Below are 22,124 nucleotides of genomic sequence, written 5' to 3' on the forward strand. Positions count from 1 at the left end.
AAACCCAAGTCTACTCACCTCCTAAATGGTTTTGCTTTCCAGGCCGCCATGCTGAATCACTCTGGTGCACAGGACACATCTTACACACCAGATGTACCAATATGCATTAAAGTGTTGATTGGCTTTCAATTGGAGGACATACTCTACAAGATAGGAATGAATAATGAACAAAGATAAGAACACTAACTTTTAGGTTAAGCTCTAGAACAACTTTGGAACCTCCTAATGGGCAAATACTTAATCTTTCTGGATCCTGGACTTCAGCTGAACAACCAAGACCATAATACCTGACTGGTTTTGGTCATTAGGATAAGGTTCACGTGGGAAAATGGAGGTGAATGTGCTTGGGAAAGTTACCTGGGCATAGAACACATGGAAGGAAGAAGTTTCTTTTCCCTTCACCTTTCCTGGACAACAAAACATTTTAATCTTAATCTTTAAGTTTTATTCCTTTTTTTTGCAGGGGGTGGGGTATGTTCTTGTCTTTCCCCAGACTTCACCATTCCTTAAGAAGCTACTTTCTGTGCGTATTTCTCCTCACTTCCTGGGTGGATTTTTCCCACTGGCCATCTCTTCCATGTTTTTTTTCCCTCCTCTAAGGCTTCACTGCCAGCCCTTCCGTAGCATGTTTTTCTTCCATGGGCCCCGTTCACCTCCTTGCTTTTCCTTCTTGTTTCCTAATGTCGCTCAGTCTGGGCTTTCTTCTGAATTTGAACACCAAGAGGCACCAGCAGTGACCAGAAACAATGAGGCCTAAGAAAACAGGTTATTTGAGCTGAGAGAGACGTCAGTGAAACCATCTTAGTATTTGATTGTCCCTTTGTTAAGAGAATAGTGACTCTTTAAGCCAGGCCTGAGAGAGACACTGGCCCCTTTTTAGAGTGGACAGAGTTAGGATGGCTGGTCTTAAAAGGGCAAGGTTGGCAGCTGAAACTAAGTGTGCCACACACCAGGACTGTCAGAGGGTCTGAGAGACATCTTGTGCAGGAGCAGGCCGGGTACCGGCCAAAAGTCCAGAGGCCTCAGGAATGATGAGTAAATAAGGTCTGACTGGAGACTGAGGGGACCTGATTGGTGGTGAGGTCAAGCTGGGAGTAGCTACGGAGAGAGAAAACACACGACCTGCCCAGGCAAAAGTCAGGCACCGGGAGCACCTGAGCAAGAGGCTGAGTAAGATGTTCAAGAGGAGCTCAGAAAAACATTCAGGTACAGCACCGAACAGGGTGGGACACACACCAACACGGTGAGTTGCACTTCTGGTTTATAAATTATATCTCTGCTCAACTTTATCTTGACGTTGGAGTTTGCTGACCATGGAAGTTTAGAATAATTAGAGCAGGCAGGTTAGCTGGCAGTTGGATGGGCAAGGAAGTAAGCAAAGGAGAAAAAGATGGAAGGAAGGAAATGATGCAAAATGTCTATGCTTCTTAACGAGTCAGTTGGGTGACCAATGATTAATTCACCAGCATTTTTATTAAGTGACTCTGATTGCCTAGAATCTAGACAAATCTATTTATCTAGACTCTAGAGGATATCAGCAAAACATACTCCTATTCTTACCTCACTTTGCTAAGAAGAGATGGTTTGATTACTATTCCATCACTGAGTACATGAAAATGAGATAATGATTTTGGGATACATAGGCTTTGCCTTCATGTAGATTAACAGCAAGATTAGTTTCCAAAGGAAAGATAAACTGTACTGCACTTCTGGACTGTGTGAGGGTTTCTGGGAGAGCCACTGCACAAATGTCACTGCATTCTCTATTAAGGAATTCCAGAGAAGCTTGTTCTCTGGGTTTATGAGCTCATCTTGCCAGAAAAAGGCAAGTGATGCATTTTAAGCTCCAAAAGCAATATGGCTCCATCCTCTAGGGAGTAAGGGAAACCAAGTATAAATCATGAGGGACTTCATTAACAGCTATGATGTTGTAAAGTTCAAGGACCATAAACACCTATGAATTTGTGTTTGGGAGTGTCTGTCTATGCTGATAAATGCTGTTTGTGCCTCTTGTGGACAATGTACCCACTCCTGAGACTGTCTCCATTACCAAACACCACACAGGGCAGCATCACGGCTTGTGTTTTTATTCGTTCTTTTTGCTAAAGCACTAGTGATATTGCAAGAGATGGTGGCCAAAAATTGAATTCTGGGAACAAACCACCTGGATTCAGACCCCAGCTCTACCATTTAGTAGATGTAAATTATATTACCTGAGCCTCAGTTTTCTCATCTGAAAAATGGGGATAATGATAGTCCTACCTCCATAGTTACGGAGATGAATACTAACATAAGTACCTGGCATATAGCGTGGGCTCCATTCATTTGATCGGTTATTCTCTGTGGATTGTCATGGTTTGAGTTCGCTAAGCATCAGGATCAGTTTGAGTTGGTAAATCCAAAGGGAAGCCAAGAGTGGACAAAGGGACCCCTGCATGTGGCCTGATGGTAAATGAAACAACAAATAAACAGCGTGACCAACGTTGGTAATCTGAGATCATTTGCAAAATAGAAACTTCAATTCTATAAAAAAAGAATATGGTATAGAGAGTTCTATAAAATGATTTAATATGATGATGTGTTCTAGTATTTTCATTTTTAGGGAGACACAAAGATGTCTGTTTTTCGTTTGACTTACCTTGCTAAATATGATTTTATTTCTTAAAATAGTCTCTACCAGTAACTAAAGATGTGGGAGAGGGGGCAAAGGGGAAGGAACCACAGCATCGGAAAGTGGGTCAGTGGCTTTAAAGAGTTTTATTCCCTGAATCCCCTAGAAATTTAGCAGGATGGTAAAACAGTCCAATCAAAGCCTTGTCATTTAGTTAAGTGGAAAACGTAGTTTCTTTATGTTAGAAACTATTTCACCATGAACAGTGTATTCTACTGTGTTTTCATTACTCAAAATTCTTTTACATGAAAAGAATTCTAAAAATTTCAAATACGTCTACAATTTCAGAAGTCTCACAGTATGATCAATACCATCACAATACGTATATTCTTTGCAAGCACATGTGTGAGAGAAGTTCACTAATTAAACATTTTAACTTCTAAGAATTTTTCATTTCTTATTTTTAAAGGTGTTACTTAGGCATAATTAACATAAATGAGATAGTTCAATAGGCTTTTGACAGTTGTATATACTTTGGTAGTTCCCACTCAAAATAAGATACAGAACATTTTTTTATCATATCAGAAATTCCCCTGAATCTTTCTAGCCTATCTCCTTTCCACCCATAACTTTCTGACTTATTTATAGGTTTATATATAGAGATTACTTTGAGCTTTATTTCAACTTCTTATGAATGGAATCGGACTGTATATACTCTTTCAAATTTGGCTTCTTTTGCTTGGACATATTGTATTTGAAAATCATCCCTGTTGTTGGGTGTATCAACAATTTATTCTATTTTTCAGTGGTGAATTGTATTGCATTGTATAAATATGGTGTATCCAGTCTTAAGCAATATTTATTACGAAGACTTTCCTTTCTTCATGACTTTGACATCAACGGACCATCTGTGTATTGGTCCATTGATTGACTACCTGTTTTATTCAATGGATATATATGCATATGTTTATGCCAATACCCTGCTGTCATAATTATTGTCACTTCATAATATACCTCAAAATCACATAGTGTGGGTCCTCCAAATCGGTATCTCTTTTTCAAAATCATTTGGGTAGTCTAGATCCTTCTGGAATGAACTCATTCGTTTCTTAAAAAAAAGCCTGCCGGGATTTTTATACAGACTGTGTTAAACCAATACATAAGTTTAGGGAAGAGAGACATCTTCACAATATTGAGTCTTTCAACCAATAAACATGGCATATCCATTTATTTAGGTCTCATTTGTTTTTTCTCAGAAGTATTTTGTAATCTTTATGTAGAGGTCTTACATGTATTTTCATAGATTTATTTCTAAGTATTTGAAGTTTTGGATGCCATTGTACTGATTTTTAAAATTTCGTTTTCAAGTGTATGTTAAGGTATAGAGTGATAAAACTGATTTTTTAATATCAACTTTGTATCTTACACCCTTGATGAATCCCAGTGATTTATTTATCCATAGTGTTTTCTTGATATAATATAATTAATAACTAACTAGACAGTAAATAAATTAAGAAAGTTAGGTGTTACAGTTTTAACCCTCTGTCAGTACATCTTTATTTCTAAAGTTTTTTTTTGTGGGGATATGGTGATAGTTTTGATGGGAGTGATTTGCACAGAGAAAAGTATAAAACAAATCCTTCATATCAATTGCCAGGTTTTAAAACCTTGTGGTTAAGCATCTAAATAGCCCCTAAACTTAATTGAGTCCCAAGGCTTTGTAACTATTTATAATTTATACCTTTGTTTAGAGAATTTTCCATTTGAAATAGCTGCAGTGTTATTATCTAGTACAATAACTTTTCTCCAATTCTTACAGCATCTATTTCCTGCACACACACAGCAGACACTGTTTTGAAATGCCCTTCTACTATTATTTGGTAAATCCCGTGCTCATTTTGGCATGGAGCTGGAGGAGCGCGTAGCTGTCACTTAGGGCACCCCGACCACATACTAGGAACTGAGCTAAGCAACTAATATGCATCATTTCATTTATTCCTCTCAAAGACCTTATGAAGTAAGAATCATCATTAACCCTCTTTTACAGAACAGGACACCGAGGCTTATATCCAGTTGCTTGCCAGGCCACACAGCTAATGGGCAGCAGAGTCGAGATCTGAATCAAAGTTCTGGACTTTGGAGCCCCGACGTTGACCAGTGTCTTCCAAATCATCTGTTGAAAAGGGAAGCATCCTTCCTATAGAAAAAGGAATTTAGCCAGGTTTGGAAAATTCTTAGGCCAATAAGGAATGATACTAGCTTCCATTTATTACTACGTAATGGTCGAGGTGTGGTAATATCTTCCATCAGCTGCCTAAGTGAGGTACTAGGAAGACCAAGATCTCCTCTGTAATCCCTGGTTACCATAGGCAACTGTGTAAGGGGTGCAGAGCTCCATAGCTGGAGAAACAACACAAAGCCAACCTCCACAGAGGGCAGGCCACCCAAGGTGCCATATACAATGGGCCACATCAAGTGAGTTGGACTGCCGTGTGGTGCTCCCTTGGGGTGCCGCCTGCCATTGGAAGAGCACATTCAATTCACATGTACACAACCCACACAAGCCCCCTGCACAGATGCTGATGACGCCAGGCCTGGAATTACATAGCGACCCCCAAACAAAACAAAACAAACCCAACCAAGGGCAGTAAAAGTTTGGGATAACAAGCCCTGAAAGCATCAGCACCAGAACTGCAAAGGTTGCCCTGTATGCTGCAGAGTCTAGAATCATAAAGAGACGCTTGTAAAACAAAGCCTGTTGTGCTTCAGTGCAGGCCGAACTTGGCAGTCCCGTCGCTGTATCTGGTTTCACTGAGGAAGGAGGGAGTCCTTAAGAAATGGCCTCGAGACGATTCGGCCAGACTCCATCTTTTGCAGACTCTTCCCAGTGAACGCCACAGCATTGTTTTCATGATCATTTAAATTTTCTTTGTGTTGACCTTTACCCTTCATACCTTAGACACGTAGGGGTGAGGAGAGTACTTTATAACTCCTGGTGACGTTCCAAGAAAATGTCACTCACAGGTACCAGCACTCTCCTGGAATTTCCAGTCTGGGGAACGGAATTTGGCAAGGTCTTTCTACATCAATCAGGGCACCTGCGGGTAACAGTGCGTTCTCTCACTCCAAAGGGCATTCCATTCCAAGAATCTCCATCTTTTCAGTTGGCAGTTGGGTTGGCAGTTCACTCCTTTGCAGGCATCTCCTCCTTGAGCCACTGGAAACCCCCCCAAGCCTGAGGTGTGCTCTGAACCTTGGGTCCACAAGCAGTATCCACTCTTGTGGATACTGCTTGCTTCTAGACATTAAAGGACACCTTCTCTTGGGACCCTTTATGTCATCTGACATCATAACCATGTTGTGGACAAACAACACAGAAACAATAGTTGGCAAAACTTTGCATTACACTGAATAAGCTCTGTGTTACAAGGCATATAGGAGGAGGTTTAAAAGTACTTTAATTGCCCTCCCTTATATAATTTAACCACACTTGAGAATTACTTTTTTGAATATACTTCAAAAGGGTGTTATAGGGAACATGCTGTGCATTGCTATTCTTCTGAATGGCTTATTTTTCCAACTTGAATTGTTTCTAAACTGGGCCAGTAATCTTGTTTTCACAAAACCCCCAAGAATATGTGGCTTTCTACACAGTGCCATGAAAATCCTTGGTAAAAAAGTAGGCCTGTTCTCCAAAAGCTTTCATTTGTTTTTCAGGATCTCCTTCTTTTACTTTATATTGTGAATAGTGTCAAGCATACCCGGAAGAAAAAAACAGTATAATGAACACATGTGCACTCGACATCCAGATTTAATAATTACTAGTATTTTGTCACATTTGCAGCAGTCTGGGTTTTTGCTGTGACATTACTACATGAGTATATGGACAGATTCCTACGTAGCTGACACTGCCTTCATGGTCTCACCGGCAATATGCTATTCTGCTATTCCTGCTTGCTGGTGGGTAGGTCTCAAGGATTGCTTAACTTCAGGTTTAATATGTTTTTGCCAAGAACCTTTCACCGATGGTGCTGTGCACTTCATGGTGCATCCCGTCGGTGCCAGGCTACCCCACTCTTCATGACTCAAGACTGATGGGTAGGTTAAGAGGATGCCCATGGATCTCTATCTCTATTACAAAGTTGTCTTTTTTACTCTTGCAAGTCTCTTGTGTGGCAAGACTTTGTCCTTGTGGATTATCAGGTGCCCTATGAACTTCCAGTGTTCACTGACGATCCCTGACAAATCTCTTATTTCATTCCAGGTTGCAAATTGCTGATTTTCCCTTCCTTCCTTCCTTCCTTCCATTCATTCTTCCATCCATCTTTCTTTCCTTTCTTCCTTCCTTCCTTTATTTCTTGCTTTTTCAAAAGATTTATCTACCTATTTTGGGGGGGGGAGAGAAAGAATCTTAAGCAGATCTGCAGAGCCCAGAGGCCAGGGCTCGATCCCCACCCAAGACCAAGACCCAAGACAAAATCAAGATTCAAACACCTAATCAGCTAAGCCATCCAGACACCACCAAAGTGATCTAATCTGATCATTTACTTGATATTTCTTAGTTAGCATTCTTTCATAATGAAGAGTTTTTCTCTCAAAATCAGGGCTGTTTGGTAACCCCTTTGTATAACCTAATACTTGCACTCTAGTTACCAATTTTTAGAGTAAATTGGCTTATTATCTGGAACCTTTCAAATAAAATAATTCACTGTCTTTATATTGTAAATGCTGCATTATTTGCAGTTTACTGGTGTAAATGGCTTTAGCATACCAATCTAACTCCAGGTATATAAGATACCAGAGAGGGGTGCCTGCGATGGCTCAGTGGGTTAAGACACCAGAGAACCAGTAAACTCAGCAGAATCCCTTAATTCACAATAAACAAAAGAAAAAGCCAAATTGGTTAATTAAGTTAATTGGGTATTGGATTAAAATGATGATCAGTTCCATCAAATGACTTGTCTGGGAGCCTCACAGTGACCCTGCCCCAGTCTGAATTTTTCAAAGAATAATAGGGAAGATGTGTTTGTGAAAAGACGGAGGGGATATAGAAAGAGGGACTTCCCTCATTGTTTCTTGTACCAGGATTTCAACTATTGCGTTATCAGCCAAAGGGATCCGAGTGGCCACCGTGTTCACTCCCCTCCCTCACCCTACTGCTCCTGTGCCATGGGTGCTAGGGAAGCTCAGGGGGGAGCTCCAGAGCACACATGACCCATTAGAGAAGCCCGTGTCAGGTGGCAATGCCTGGGACCTTGTTCCTCCTTCTTGTTCAGCCATTGGCTGGGACAACACAAGGACAACATGACCTTGGCTCAAGAGCTGAAACAGACCTGATGAGACACAGCAAACTCTTCTCCCCCTTTTCTTTAAATTGAAGTATAATTGACATACAATATCTTATTGTTTTCAGGTGTACATCATAGTGATATTATATTTTTATACATCATGAAATGATCCCCATAGTAAGGTCATTTCCACCTGTCACCACACAAAGTTACTACAATATTAGTGATTATTTCCCTCTGCTGCACATGAGATCCCCTTGATTTATTTATTTTATAATTGGAAGTTTGTATCTCTTAATCTTTTTACATATTTCACCCATTCCTTCAAACCCTCCCCCATCTGGCAGCCAAATTTTTTCTCTCTGAGAGAATTTCTGTTTTGTTGTTGTTTTTTAGATTCCACATATAAGTGAATCATACAGTATTTTTCTTTCTCCATCTCACTTATTTCACTTAGCATAACACCCTCAAGTTCCACCCATGTTGTTGCAATCAGCAGGATTTCATTCTTTTTCTTGGCTGAATAATACTCCATTGTATGTATCAACCACATCTTCTTTATTCATCCATCTATTAATGGGTACTTAGGTTGTTTCCATATCTTGGTTGTTAGAAATAATGCTGCAATGAATGTGGGGGTGCAGATATCTCTTTGAATTGGTGTTTTCATTTTCTTCAGGTAAATACCCACAAGTGGAATTGCTGAATCATACAGTCCATCTATTTTTAATGTGGGAAGGAAAATCCTACTGTTTTCCACAGTGGCTGCACCACAGTGAGCCCTTTCTTGAAGGGGGTGAGAGTAGACCACCTTATACTGCACCATGGCACGTGGGAGCCCTGTCTGACTTGGCAGCTGCATGCCCACCACCCATGCCCCACCATCCTCGGCTTCCTACAGCTCTTCGAGGCCCCTCACATGCTCCTCACAAGGCATTTGGTCTTCCGTGTCCAGCTCCAGCTTCTACAATCCTGGAAATGCTTCCCAGAAGCGCTTCCTACTTGCCTTTCCTCCAGGTCTCTCACTCTATTGTAACTGCTGATTTTTTCATCCGTCTCCCAGGTTGGACTCTGAGGTCATACAAAAGGGGGGCAATCTTATTTCTTTCTGAATCTGTCTTGACAGCACTGATCTGCCACATAGTAGGTGCTAAGGAAATGTCCTCTGAGTGAAACAAATGAATGAAAAAACAACAACAAGAAGAATATAGGACTTTGACTCATCCTCAGGAAAACACTGACTTCCCTACTTCTCCCTTCCATAAGGTAAAAGGCTGAACTGACTTTGCCCAAACTGCCCTGGGTAAATTACATCTGGCGCTGAGGTGCACAGAGCCTGGATGATTTCAGGCTCCAAGGGAGAAAGTGGTTTGCATGTTAAGAATAGCCAAGGAGGGGGCACCTGGGTGGCTTAGTCCTTAAGGGTCTACCTTCAGCTCAGGTCATGATCTCAGGGTCCTGGGATGGAGCCCCACATTGGCTCCCTGCTCAGTGGGAAACCTGCTTCTCCCTCTCCCTCTGCCTGCTCCTTTCCCTGCTTGTGCCCCCCCCACCCCGACAAATAAATAAATAAAATATTTAAAAAAGAAGAAGAATAGTCAAGGAGAGTCTATGTGGGACCAGGAACAGAGAGACAGAGCAGACAGGGTGGAAACTGTTCTGGGTTTCCAACAACGCATTGTAGTAAAGAGCTTATGAAAGCTGAACGGAGTAAACAGACCCCCCCAACCCCCACACCCCCAATTGAAAGCGGTCGTGTAATCGCACTATGATTAAGGAATGCCGTGAGTAAAATGCTCTGGAATACGTGAATAGATATAAATCAGGAATTCCGGTTTCGGACGTAACATTCCTTAGCATCCATTAATCTGCGGTTGGAGCCTCTTGAGGCTCTGGGGCCCCTCTGGGCTTCTCCATCTCTTAATTGAAGCGGTGTGCCTTGGAGAATTATTGCTTTCCTCCAACAGCTCTCCCTTCCAAGGGTGGATTGCAAAACAAACGGAGGAAAAAGAAACTGGATTCAATTTCGAGGCAAGAGCTTTACTGGGGTCTGTGTGAACGCGCAGGCTCGCAAACCCGCGCCGGCAGGCCCAGGACCAGGCTCCTAATTGCCGGTGAGCTCTCGTCTTCGGCCGTCGTTCCCGGGGACTCTGGGGAACGCCGTCGTTGATGAAATGCAGGACTGCAGATCAATTCACAACGGGATGAGGAAGTTCTCTGGAAAATGTAGCATCAGCCTCTTTAATGTTCTCCTTCTCCATTTATCCCAACCTTCACGGTCCCGGAAGTGCAGCGGCTGCAGGCACCGCCCCCTTCCTGCGGGTAGACGGATGTCTTCCGGCCTCCCTGCCCATCACCGTGAGGCCCCTGATTTACAATGCTGAGCCCAAGAAGCAGGGCCTGCGGAGGCCAGACCATCACCTGGCCTTCGGAGTTCATTTGGTGAAGGACGAGATGTCCAGAGTAGATGGGCCGCCTCATTTAGGTTTGTGCTGTGTCATTGTGTGAACGTGGCAGCCAGCTGGGGCCCCATCTGGAAGGGATGGAGGGCTGTCCATCCAAATCACGGAAGAGCAGCTCCATGAAGCACTGTATGAACTGTAACGGGAAGAGCTTCTGTATAAGGGCAGGCTATGGTGACTGTACAGCCCCAGGAGCCCACCTCGGAGGGCAGGGTGACTGCGAGTGTCCCATTTCACTGAAAAGGAAAGGGAAAAAGGTTTTGATTGAAAAACACAGGAGAATGCCATGGTTTTCTTTGCAGGGCTGGGTGATATTTGCTGAGTCCCTTAAGTCACAGGCCTCTTAAGTTCTCAGCTTTTAAAAATATTTGTTTGTTTATATTTGTTTAGCAGACCCTCCTAAAACACCTACTATGGGCCTATGAAGTATCTTTCTCATACACCAATTGCAATTCAATGGTGATATTATTAAGTACATAGAATATCTCTTATATGTGTGTGTGCTAAACTTCCTCCCACAAACTGGTTTAAACATTTCATATTCATACCAATTTACTACCTAACAGGTCCTACTACAATCAATAACAGAAATAGGACTTACTAGATTACTTAGGTGTAATAGGTATAAACTAAGACATGTTAATATGATCAAAGATCTCTTAATAATTTTCTGAGTACTGATGATTTTAGGTTTCAGTGGTTTTCAAGTAAATCTTATGGTATCAAACTAAATTGAAAAATAACTTAAAAAGGAAAAAAGAATTACAGAAAGCACATTCCAGAGTTAAAACTGTTCTTAACAATTGGTGACTAGGGCCTTTAATTGACTCATGGCTACTTGTGACACTGCTTTTTGGCTCTTCAGGATTTCCATTGGTTCTGAGCAGCTGCAGTAGGGGAATGAGGGAATTTAGTTACAGGACCATCTGTAAAACAAAACATAATTGCTCTGAAAGACTCCACAGTACTGTTTATGGTAAAGGCCAAATTGCTGCAAATGTGCTGTGCTTTCTGAAGGCCTGGGGCTCTGCAGTCCCCTCTTGAAGGGTGGGGGGGGCTTTAGACATGCTTCAGGTTGTGCTTAAGCCTGGCCAGTTCAGCCTGTGAACATCTCTTCCCACCTCTGCATTCAGTGATGTTGGTAGCTTGATGTCAGCCATAGTAGAATCATTTACACTGCAGAAATTGGCAGATGCTAAGGGCACCTGGGTGGCTCAGCTGACCAAGCACCCAATTCTTGACAGCTCAGGTCTTGATCTTAGGGTCATGAGATTGAGCCCCATGTCAGACTCCATGCTGGGTATGCAGCCTGCTTAAGATTCTCTCTCCCTCTGCCCCTCCCCCCACTCTCTCTCTCTCAAAAAAAAAAAAAAAAAAAAAAAGAAAAAGAAAAAAGAAAGAAAGAAAGAAAAAAAAATAGAAAGAAATTGGCAGATGTCACAGCAGGGCTACTTGCCACCCCCAGAACCAGCTGACTGGTACACCCCAGAAAAGGAAATCTGAAATTCTGTGGATCTTTCCAGCAAGGCAAGGTCACATATTAAAGAAAGGAAGAGGAGAAAGAGGTGGGGAAGAAAGGAAAATGGGAGAAAATGGAAACCATAGGACTCTAAGAAGATTGCAGAGTTGGTTTTGAAGAATCAGTGACTTTGGTGTTCAAGATGGCTATCTTTCTCAGGAACCAGAGAGAGAGCCTGGGAACCTCATGGCTGTCCTCACAAGCAGAGAGAGGAAGAAGCAGGCAGAGAGACAAAGCCATTTATCCACCCACTCCCTCCAGCCCATCCTGGCCTGCTTTTACCCACGCAGCCAGCCTCTGCTCTAAACTTTGTTCTTACCTGACTTTCGAGATTCTGAGTAAACAACAAAATTAGCTCTTTTCTCACTTGTGTCAGTCAGCAGAAAACCTTGAGGCAACTATATTAGTTTCCTATCACCGCTATAACAAATTACAGACTAACTGGCTTCATACAAATGTACTATCTTACAGTTTGGCAGGTCAGAAATCAGTCTCACTGGGCTAAAATCCAGGAGTTGGCAGGGCTGGGTTCCTTTCTGGAGGCTCCAGGGGAGAACACATTTCCTCACCTCTCCCAGCTTCTAGGAGCCACTTACACGCTTGGCTCATCATCCCTCTTTCCATCATCAAAGCCAGCAATGGCTTTCTATATCGCATCTCTCTGACTCTGACACTGCCTCTGTCTTCCACATGTAAGGGTCCTGGTAATGACATTGGGTCCACCCAGATAATCCATAATAATCTTCTTATTATAAGGTCAGCTGGTAAGCGGTCTTAATTCCATCTGCAATTTCAACTGGCCCTTGCCATGGACCATAACACATTCACAGGTTGGCATCACACCATGAACAACTTTGGTGAGAAATGATTTTGCCTATCACAGCAACACATGTCAGCTAAGATCTTTAGTGAAACACCCCGGAAGTGACTTTAGAACAACATCTGTCTTTTTCTGGAGGGACCTAACCAAAGTGACTAAACCAACCCCAGCCTCTTTCCTCAGTGACAGCTAGGGAAATGTAGGCGTAAAACCACATCTGTTCTAGATACTGGGAATGGGTTTATCAGGTACTTCTGTAGTCTTAAGGATGCAAATCAGAGATGCTACTGTTTTCCTCCCCTAAATATTTAGTCTATCCGGAATTCTTAAAATTATGTCCCTAGTTTCTAGCTCTGCTTGGCTTGGATAGAGCTTGAAGTTGTCTGGTGCCTGACATGCTTATACACATGTTAAAGCCCAGCACATGGCAGGTACACCTAACTTAAAGAACCAGGCATCCTTCTTGGCACACAACACGGGTGTGTAATGGAAGACTTATGAACGCAAAAGAAGGTTAATTGTGCTGACCTCAGGGGACTGAAACACATCCCTGGCCTCCCCCTTCAGCGTCATTTCCCAACCTGCATTGTCTCTGGCATTCGCGAGGACTCTGCAAGATGAGGTGAAGCCGGCTAGGGAGATGGGGGTGCCAGACTTAAGGCTCTTGGATCATCAAACGTACTTTCCCACCAGGGAAGGAGTACATTTCCTTTGAGTTTGGGGAATCAACCAGAATTGAACCAACATCTCTCTCTTGATAACATAATTCAAATATGGTGTAATCATGTTTGGGGGAGTGGATTTGAGTATTATTAGTTTCGCTGCTTGGGAGTGGGTCCCAGGGGAGGCCATGTAGAGGGAGATCCAGCCCCCAAAATTGTTGGACATCATTGGGTTTGCAGAGCCCTGTCAAAGGGCCTTCTGAGTCACCCATGTCTCTACCATCCCCAACATAAGGCCTCCTCCCCAAACCTCTAAGCCACCAAGTCAGCCAACATTTTCTAATAATCATTTCCTACATAAAATCAACAAGGGGAAAAATTCCTCTTCAAGCACATGTCTAGATGATTACATTTCTCTTTGACAGAGAATTATCAGTGACGGCCCCATGGCTCATAAGACTGTAGAGATTGCAAACCTCTGATTAATGGGGTAAGACAGATTGTTGATATTCATGGAATTCAATATTCCAACCTCAGACCCATATTTACAGCACATTGACTTGCAACTTTGAAAAAGGCTCTGCTATTTTATGTTGGGTTATTAGGAGAGCACTCTAGAGTGAGGAGCCAGGCCAGTATGTCTAGTTGGGTAGCCTAAACCAAACCATGCATTTTAGGTAGTGATTTGGGATTTAAAACCCAAATAATGCGTGGAGATACTCTGGCCACAATATATTTTCCTATTGTACCTGCACCCAGGCCTCGATGGAATCCTTCAAAGTCCTGAGTGATCAAATTTTCAAAACAATGTGGCAGTTTTCTTGTTCAAACAAGCAGCAGAGAAAGTACCCCATGTGTCCTATGCTGCAATCTTCTTTGTTTCTTCATTTCTCTTATTTTAAAAAAATGAGTAAGTAAAGCATGGAACTCGTCACGAAATGTGACTCCCCTAAAGAATGATAACATTTCATTCTGCATTTGTGTGGCACCCAAAATCATGGTTAGATGAAGGTGACCGCTTTCATTCCCATCATCTTGTTATGGCTTCAAAATCACGCTGTGTTATTATTTGCCCCATTTTGCAGAGGAGCTAAATGAAGAACAGAATGAATAACTTACCCCAAATTACCCATGAAGTCAGGCTTATTAGAATTCCCAGGCCAGTGGGCTCGCCACAAAACTGCATTGCTTGACAAATAGACAGTGTGCCAAGCACAAGCCAGCCCTCCATCCTTCATGATCACTGTCTACTTCCCAGGTGGGAAAGAGGCCAGATGTAATTTGCTCATGCAAAAAGAGCAAGGAAGGGGTAGGGGGTCATTTGGATATTTTAAAGATAAGAGAGAAAGTATTTCTTTAGAGGTTACTGAAAATTATTTTTTAAAGCAAAGCTGATGAGTAAATCATAAATACGAGATGACACGTGGGTTGGAAGCTATCCACGATGGAGGATTGGTGGGGCTTTACATTAAATGGATCCTTTTCCTCAGGAATACCCCCAGAAGAGGTATTGTTATGTTTTTAGAGCCAGAATGTAGGGGGGATAGTTTAGTATTTATCTGAAGGATGAACAGAATTATGAAGGGGATAAAGTTTATCCTTGTGCATTTCCTATTTCCCCTTGGATCCCAACTCTTCGCTGTGGCCAACTTCCTGATCTTGGGTTGTCCTGGTGACTCATGTCTGTTAAAAGTGTCCCACAAAAAGGTCCCATGGAAAGCTCCATTGTCCCAGATTTCCCACCCCCATCAAACATTACTCATCTTAGCCCTATTTCTTCAGTTTCTGTTTCTTAAATGAACATGATTGTGAGGAGGGGCTCCTGGGTGGCTCAGTCAAAGCATTTGCCTTCGGCTCAGGTCATGATCCCAGGGTCTTGGGATTGAGTCCTGCATCGGACTCCTTGCTCAGGAGGGACTCTGCTTCTCCTTTTACCCCTTCCCCCTACTTGTGATCTCTCTCACTCTCTTTCAAATAAATAAACTCTTAAAAAACAAAAAAGGAAAATGGTTTTGAGTAGATTAACTGGAGAAATTACCCTGTGGAACACATTATTACTAGATGGTATGTTACCTCTTGCAGATCGTAATAATGACACTCTTCACTGCATTTTCATGCATGGAGAGATTTAAGGGTACCATGAAAGGAATGCAATGAAAATGAAAAAAATAATATCAAGCTTCTGCCATTCAAAATAGGATTTTGTAGCAAAACAATAAACTTGAAAATCAGGTGTTTTTGAAAGAAGGGATTTCCTCGATTTTTTTCTATCCCATTGGCATATCAAGAGCCACACGTCGAGGACTAAACCATAGAGTTTTATATTCAGAGGGAAGGAAGGAGCGGTGCCAATTCCTCCCAGCCCTGGAGTATTGTGGGTCACAGGCAGCAGGCAGAAGGAGGAATGAGTAGTGAGATGTGTGAGTCCCAACTTATCTCTCCTGGCAGAGACCCAGAGAGAGTGAAGCATATACACTAGTTGAGGAAGATACCGAAAGCAGAGGAGTTGGTGTGCTCTCTATTTGGGGGACATCATTTTGCTGGTAGCTCCTCACCAACATAGAAGGCCCCAGAGAAACCAAGAAGATGGAAGAGCATTCACGGGCAGAGAGAGTCTGGTGGCACTAAGCGATGACTAAGCTGAGTGGTGGAGGATCTGCCAAGAGGCTTAGTATGGTGGGCACCACGTGACCTGCATTAGAGGACGTCCAGAGGTAGAAGGAGGCCATAGCAGAATTCTTATCTCAAGCCATGGGACAGGGCTACCTAGTCCTGACTGGTCAAGAAGGTTTCATAAGCCATGGACATCAGCTGGCCAATTCTACCCCAGGGAGAAACAGCCAGACCCTCCCATAGACCTGTATTAGTACTAGGTCACTTCGCCCAACACCCTCAGGGGACATGTGTCCTCCTCCTCCCTCTATATGCTCAGATTTCACCTCAGAAGCGGCAATGGGGTGAGGATGAAATCACACAGGTCAAGTAAGACCTTCGGAGACTATTTAAATCAGTTCCACTTGAGTGGATCTGAGCACCGGGACAGCTGTTCAAACTGTTGCCATCATATGAGGACACAGGCGTAAAAACTTTGAGGCTAGAGAAGAGGTGGTATATATACACAATGGAATATCACTCAGTCACCAAAAAGAATGAAATCTTGTCATTTAAAACAATGTGGATAGAGCTAGAGAGTATTACGTTGAGTGAAATAAGTCAGAGAAATACAAATTCTGCATGATTTCACTCATATGTGGAATTCAATAAAACAGATGAACATAGGGGAAGGGGAAAAAAAGGCAGAGAGAGAGACAAAACATAAGACACTCTTGACTATAGAGAACAAACTGGGGGTTGAAGGTGGGTCACAGGGGGCAGATGGGCTAGATGAAGGGCATTTGTGATGAGCACTGGGTTGATAGGTAAGTGATGAATCACTGAATTCTACTCCTGAAGCCAAAATGTTAACCCCCTAAACTTTAAATAAAAGAATAGAATCATTAAAACTGAGAAACTAAGAGTAAGTGAAAACTTTGAGGGTGGACATTCAGAAGTTCTTGTAGAAATATGACAGAAGGAGCACCTGGGTGGCTCAGTGGGTTAAAGCCTCTGCCTTCGGCTCAGGTCATGATCCCAGGGTTTTGGGATCGAGTCCCGCATCTGGCTCTCTGCTCCGCAGGGAGCCTCCTTCCTCCTCTCTCTCTCTGCCTACCTGAGATCTCTGTCAAATAAATAAATAAAATCTTAAAAAAAAAGAAATATGACAGAATAATTTTGTTTATTGACATCATCATAAAAGCGGCTTGTGTTTTGTGTGTCTTACTAAATTTTATTTGTAGTAGTCCATTTCTTTCTTTTTTTTTTTTTAAAGATTTTATTTATTTATTTGACAGAGAGAGATCACAAGTAGGCAGAGAGGCAGGCAGAGAGAGAGAGAGGAGGAAGCAGGCTCCCTGCCGAGCAGAGAGCCCGATGCAGGACTCGATCCCAGGACCCTGAGATCATAACCTGAGCCGAAGGCAGCAGCTTAACCCACTGAGCCACCCAGATGCCCTGTAGTAGTTCATTTCTATGGACTTTATGAAAGTATCTGCAACTCATTGGAAATTAAAAACAGCAACAAAAATGGTCTCTTACCACAAGTAGCTTGAGAAGCATGGGGTTATGGATGGAACTAGGTTTTAAACCAGACTAAATACATTCTTTTCTCTTCAAATCAGTGAATAGGGACTTATAAAGGAAGATCAGATTAATTACAAAAATTCAAGAAGTGACATTGCAATGTTTCCTGCATGTCCGAACTATTTTATTTATATATATATATATTTATATAATAATTATATAATTATATAAATTATTAGAGTTTGTATAAATACATAGTAATTATATGATTATTTAATTATATATACATATATATAATACATAATAACGAGAATACATATTTTCCCAGTTTTACTCCCACTTCATCTCCCAAGTCTTTCCTTTCCTCCCAGGATGGCTGGTCCACTGGGGGGGGAACACATCTGCAGTGTGGCTCTGTGGAGGGGAGGTGACTCTGTCTGATGTCCTCCGAGCACCCCTCCCCAGGACCTATCAGCTCCTCGGGGCATGTCCTGAGGGGTAAGCAGCATGGGGCTTCAACAGGAGTAGGACTTGAAGATGCGGAGTTGGCCCAGCTGGTGGAGCTTGTGAGGGCAGAGTTAGGAGAATGTATGGGCCTGGTATCCCAGCAAAGTACAACTTCACAAAACAGAGATCAAGTTCTGAGTTCCGGGAGCTTCCATTCCCAGGTGTCATGATCATGGTCTTGCCTTGTCAAGCAATCATTTCAAAGACAAATATCTGTTCACAGATCCCATGTTGAAAAATTCAGTCACCAGGCTGGTCATTACAGAGAAATATTCTGGGATTTTGAGAATGTCTCACTTTCAGATAGATCTATTTCCTTAAATAGTGTCCCCCCCAAACACATGAGAGGGAGCACTGGGGATAATTAACTGAATTTTCTCTCAGATACAAGGGAGATATTTGGTCATACTTGGTGTACACCAATGGAGAAGGCAGTCCCGTTCACCGACACTTTTCTCAGGAGGACAGCTGTGGGTAAAGAGAATTCATAGGAGCCAGTATGCCTCAGTCACACAATGCTGTTGTGTTTTGGTGTGGGTCACCCTGTTTAATGCTAATGGATACCCACAGAGCCAACACCATTCTCTCAGGGAGGATGAGACCACATAGAATCCAGTTCGGGAATTTGCCCAAGTCATACTCCTGGATGGTGCAGAGCTAGACTTCCAAATCACATCATCTGGACTCAAAAAATGCAGTCTTCCTACCACATACGAAGTCTGTTGACCATGAGACACCAAGAAAAGGGACTTGATTGAGTGGTCTGGAAGGTCCGTGGCTTGCTTCTGTTGGTGTGTAGACTTCTAGCCTTGGTCACCTCCAGCCCTGGTCCAGTTCAATACAAATGGGAGATTTTCCTCTCTGTGATGTAGGCCAGTCAAACAAGAAAATATGGGAGGACACCCTTGATCAATGGAGGACTCCAGAGGAGTGAACGACAAGTCCTTTTGCTCTGAGAATGTAAACTGTAAGGCTAGGTGTCCCCCTACCCCCCAGGGTGAGCTGTAGCTGCCACTGTGATCTGCCAGCCCATAAACAAGGCGGCCACACTCAGCACCAGGAAGTAAGGTAATGAAATTACTCACACCCACCAGACGGCTGGGACCGCTGCAAAGTGTCCTTGTCGGAACACCGAGTGTTTGGGGGCTGATGTTTTCAGAGTGGCTTCTCTGGGGATAAGACAGATGATACCGGATGGGAAATGCTCAAAGTAAAACTTCTTACAATTTCTGATCCTGGGCAAGGACAGCACAACCCCGATTTACTGTGCAGAGTGACCCGGAGGAGTGTGTCCCCATGCCCACATGCACACACATTCACACACGCCCACACGCACACATGCTGCCCTACAGAAAAGCAGAGGAGGACTGCTTAGACAGTCACATGAGCAGTCTTGGAAGCTTCCATTAAGGTTAAAAATGCTAGGTGGGACCTGCACATCTTGGAGATCGTCACACACATGCCACGAACCAGCCTTCACTTAGGAAAGGGAAACTGCCTGTAGCCTGTGGAGTTGTAATGAGGGGCTTTTAAGACGGCCTGGATAAGCTCTTCGAAAACTCCACATATATCCATCACCCTAGCAAGCCCCAGTGGACTCCGGCACTCCTCTGGTTTTATAAACCATTGCAAACGCTAGAAAGTTTGAGAAAACTCATGACCTTGGAACGCGTTGCCTGTTTCCTTACAACTTAATGAGACTAAATCGTTGATAAGTTCTGTTTTGAAGCCTAATCGTTCACCCCCGGGCGGGATGCAGGGAGCCAAATCCTACTTTCCAGGGGACAGATTCCTGCATCGAGGGCTCGTGAGGGTCATCGGCCCACAGCCCCCTCCTCTGGCTCATATTCTCCAGTGATTTCTGGCAAAGCCAAGGCGGTTTGGGCCTGATGTATCTTGGCAATTTGTCTGAAACCCCTCCTAATACCTTCCAAATACTGGAAAAGCAGCACTCTCTGGTTGGACGGCGTTCTGACGGGGGTTCTGGAAAGCGGCACGGCTAGGCCCCTCAGAGTTAGGCAGAGGTGGGGGTATTCCTTCATTCATTTGACAAATGTCCGCCAATGGCTCACGGCCTGCCAGGCCTCTGGGTGCTCTGGGGGCTCCTGGGAATGTCAGAGAGGCTGACCCTGGCTCTCAGGGGGCCCGTAGTGTGCTGGGGTGGCCAGCAAATGAAGAAATGGTTCTATAAACATCGAGGGGTTTGGCAAAAGGCATTTGTGGCTGTAGTGAGGGGAGGCTTCAGAACTGGAGGGGGTCATGGGGAGACATGCCAGATTATGCAGATCCCCCCCAGCCTGCCTCAGGCCGCTCGATGCTGCAGAGGTAGGGACAGAACACAATCAGTGTTTATTAAGTGCCTCCTTGGTGATGATACATCCGGGGGGGGGTGTTAATAGAAGCACCCCCTGCCCACGGGGAACGAGTGGGAAACAGTGGTTGGAAAGGTTGGACATTCGCAAGCCTGTACTGCTGGAAACACGGTCATGCAGTGGTTAAAACACCAGAATCCCGGTTCTCAGCCTCAGATCTCGGGTTCACCATCTCGGCTGTGTGAGTTGAGGCAAGTTTCTTAACCTCTCTGTGCCTCATTTTCTCCATGTGTGAAACAGCAATCAGAATAGTGTCTATTTTCTAGGAACGTTGTGAAGAATAGGTAAGAGAGAGGTGCCTGGGTGATTCAGTCGGTTAAGCCTCTGCCTTCGGCTCAGGTCATGATCTCAGGGTCCTGGGATCGAGCCCCACATTGGGCTCTCTGCTCAGCGGGGAGTCTGCTTCCCTCTCACTCTCTGCCTGCCTCTCTGCCTACTTGTGATCTCTGTCTGTCAAATAAATAAATAAAGTCCTTAAAAAAAAAAAAGAGTAAGTAAGAGAAACACTCAGAACGAGGCAGGCCCAAGTATGTATTGTGTTACTACCCTGGTCCTTAGGTCCCTCTTTGGGGGCGGGGGCTGTGTGGCTGGGGTGCTGGGACCGGGTGGCACCGGGAGGCAGTCGATGTCCTTACAGGAAGGAGTGGGCAGGGGCAGCTCTGGAACTACCGCAGAGAGGGACTGAGAGCTTCCAGACCAGGAGGGCTTTACGTGGTAGGCGTGGTCCGGCCATGGCACCTGGACCCTCTCCAGCACCGTGGCCTTCACTGTGGCAAGAGTGAGCACGTCTTCCTCTACCAGCTTCTGCCAACTGTATTGAGGCCCAGCGTCCCGTCCATGGTGGGGAGAGGGTGGCTGGCCACAAAGGGGAGGGGTGTCCCACTCAATGGCCTCCCCTGGTTCAGCACAGCCAGGGTTGGCCCTTCCCCAGGAGTCACCAGGGCAGGCCAATAGGACGCTCAGGGCTCTGGGGAGTCGGGGAAAGGGCAGGAAAAGGGGAGAAAAGGCCCTGGATTGGCTGCCGAGGCTCCCAAGCATTGACGCAGGAAGGGACACCAAGCAGAAAAGCTCTGGAAGGAGCATCTCGCATGAGTCCAGGAGCAGGAGCTGGGCCGACACCCCCCAGGGAGGGGACCTCGCCTCACGAGGGCTGCCAGGCTCCTACGGCGTCGGGATCCATTCCCCTTCCCACTTCACCTTCACCTTCCTCTTGCCCGTGAACCACCTACTTCCAGAAACCAGGAGTCCTGTGAAGGAAGAAGGAACACCAGCGCAGGCGCTGCCAGTCAGCTCGGAGGGAAGACCTCCAACGACTGGGGTCCTCTGAGTTCACAGCCTCCTAGACACACAACGCCTCTGTCAGCTCTAGAAGCCTCTAGAAGAGTCAGTGCACATCCAGCCAATACTGGAATGGCACGCATTTGTCGAGCTCTGTCTTGTCAGGTCTGCCCGAGCCTGTCTTCCCTTGGCTGCTTCCAGGCGGCAGGACAGCTGAGTTACCCTGTGCAGAGACGGGGCTAGGAGGGGCCTCTGCTCCCCCAAAGCCCAGGCAGGGAACACGCCCAGGAAATGGCTGGTGAGTGCCAGAATCAGCCAGAAATCCCAAAGCTCAGAGCAGGAAAGGGGCAGGAGCCAGGCTTCCTTCCAGTGGAGAGATCCAGTTTTCAGAGCAGAGACTACACCGTTCCAAGGCTGGCAGACATGCCGGCGCATCCATTGTAGCGAACGCCGGTGCCCTTTCCAGTCAGTAGGGGGGTTGGTTCC

The sequence above is a fragment of the Neovison vison genome, chromosome 6 (assembly GCF_020171115.1).
Source record: "Neovison vison isolate M4711 chromosome 6, ASM_NN_V1, whole genome shotgun sequence".
NCBI classification, from domain to species: domain Eukaryota; kingdom Metazoa; phylum Chordata; class Mammalia; order Carnivora; family Mustelidae; genus Neogale; species Neogale vison.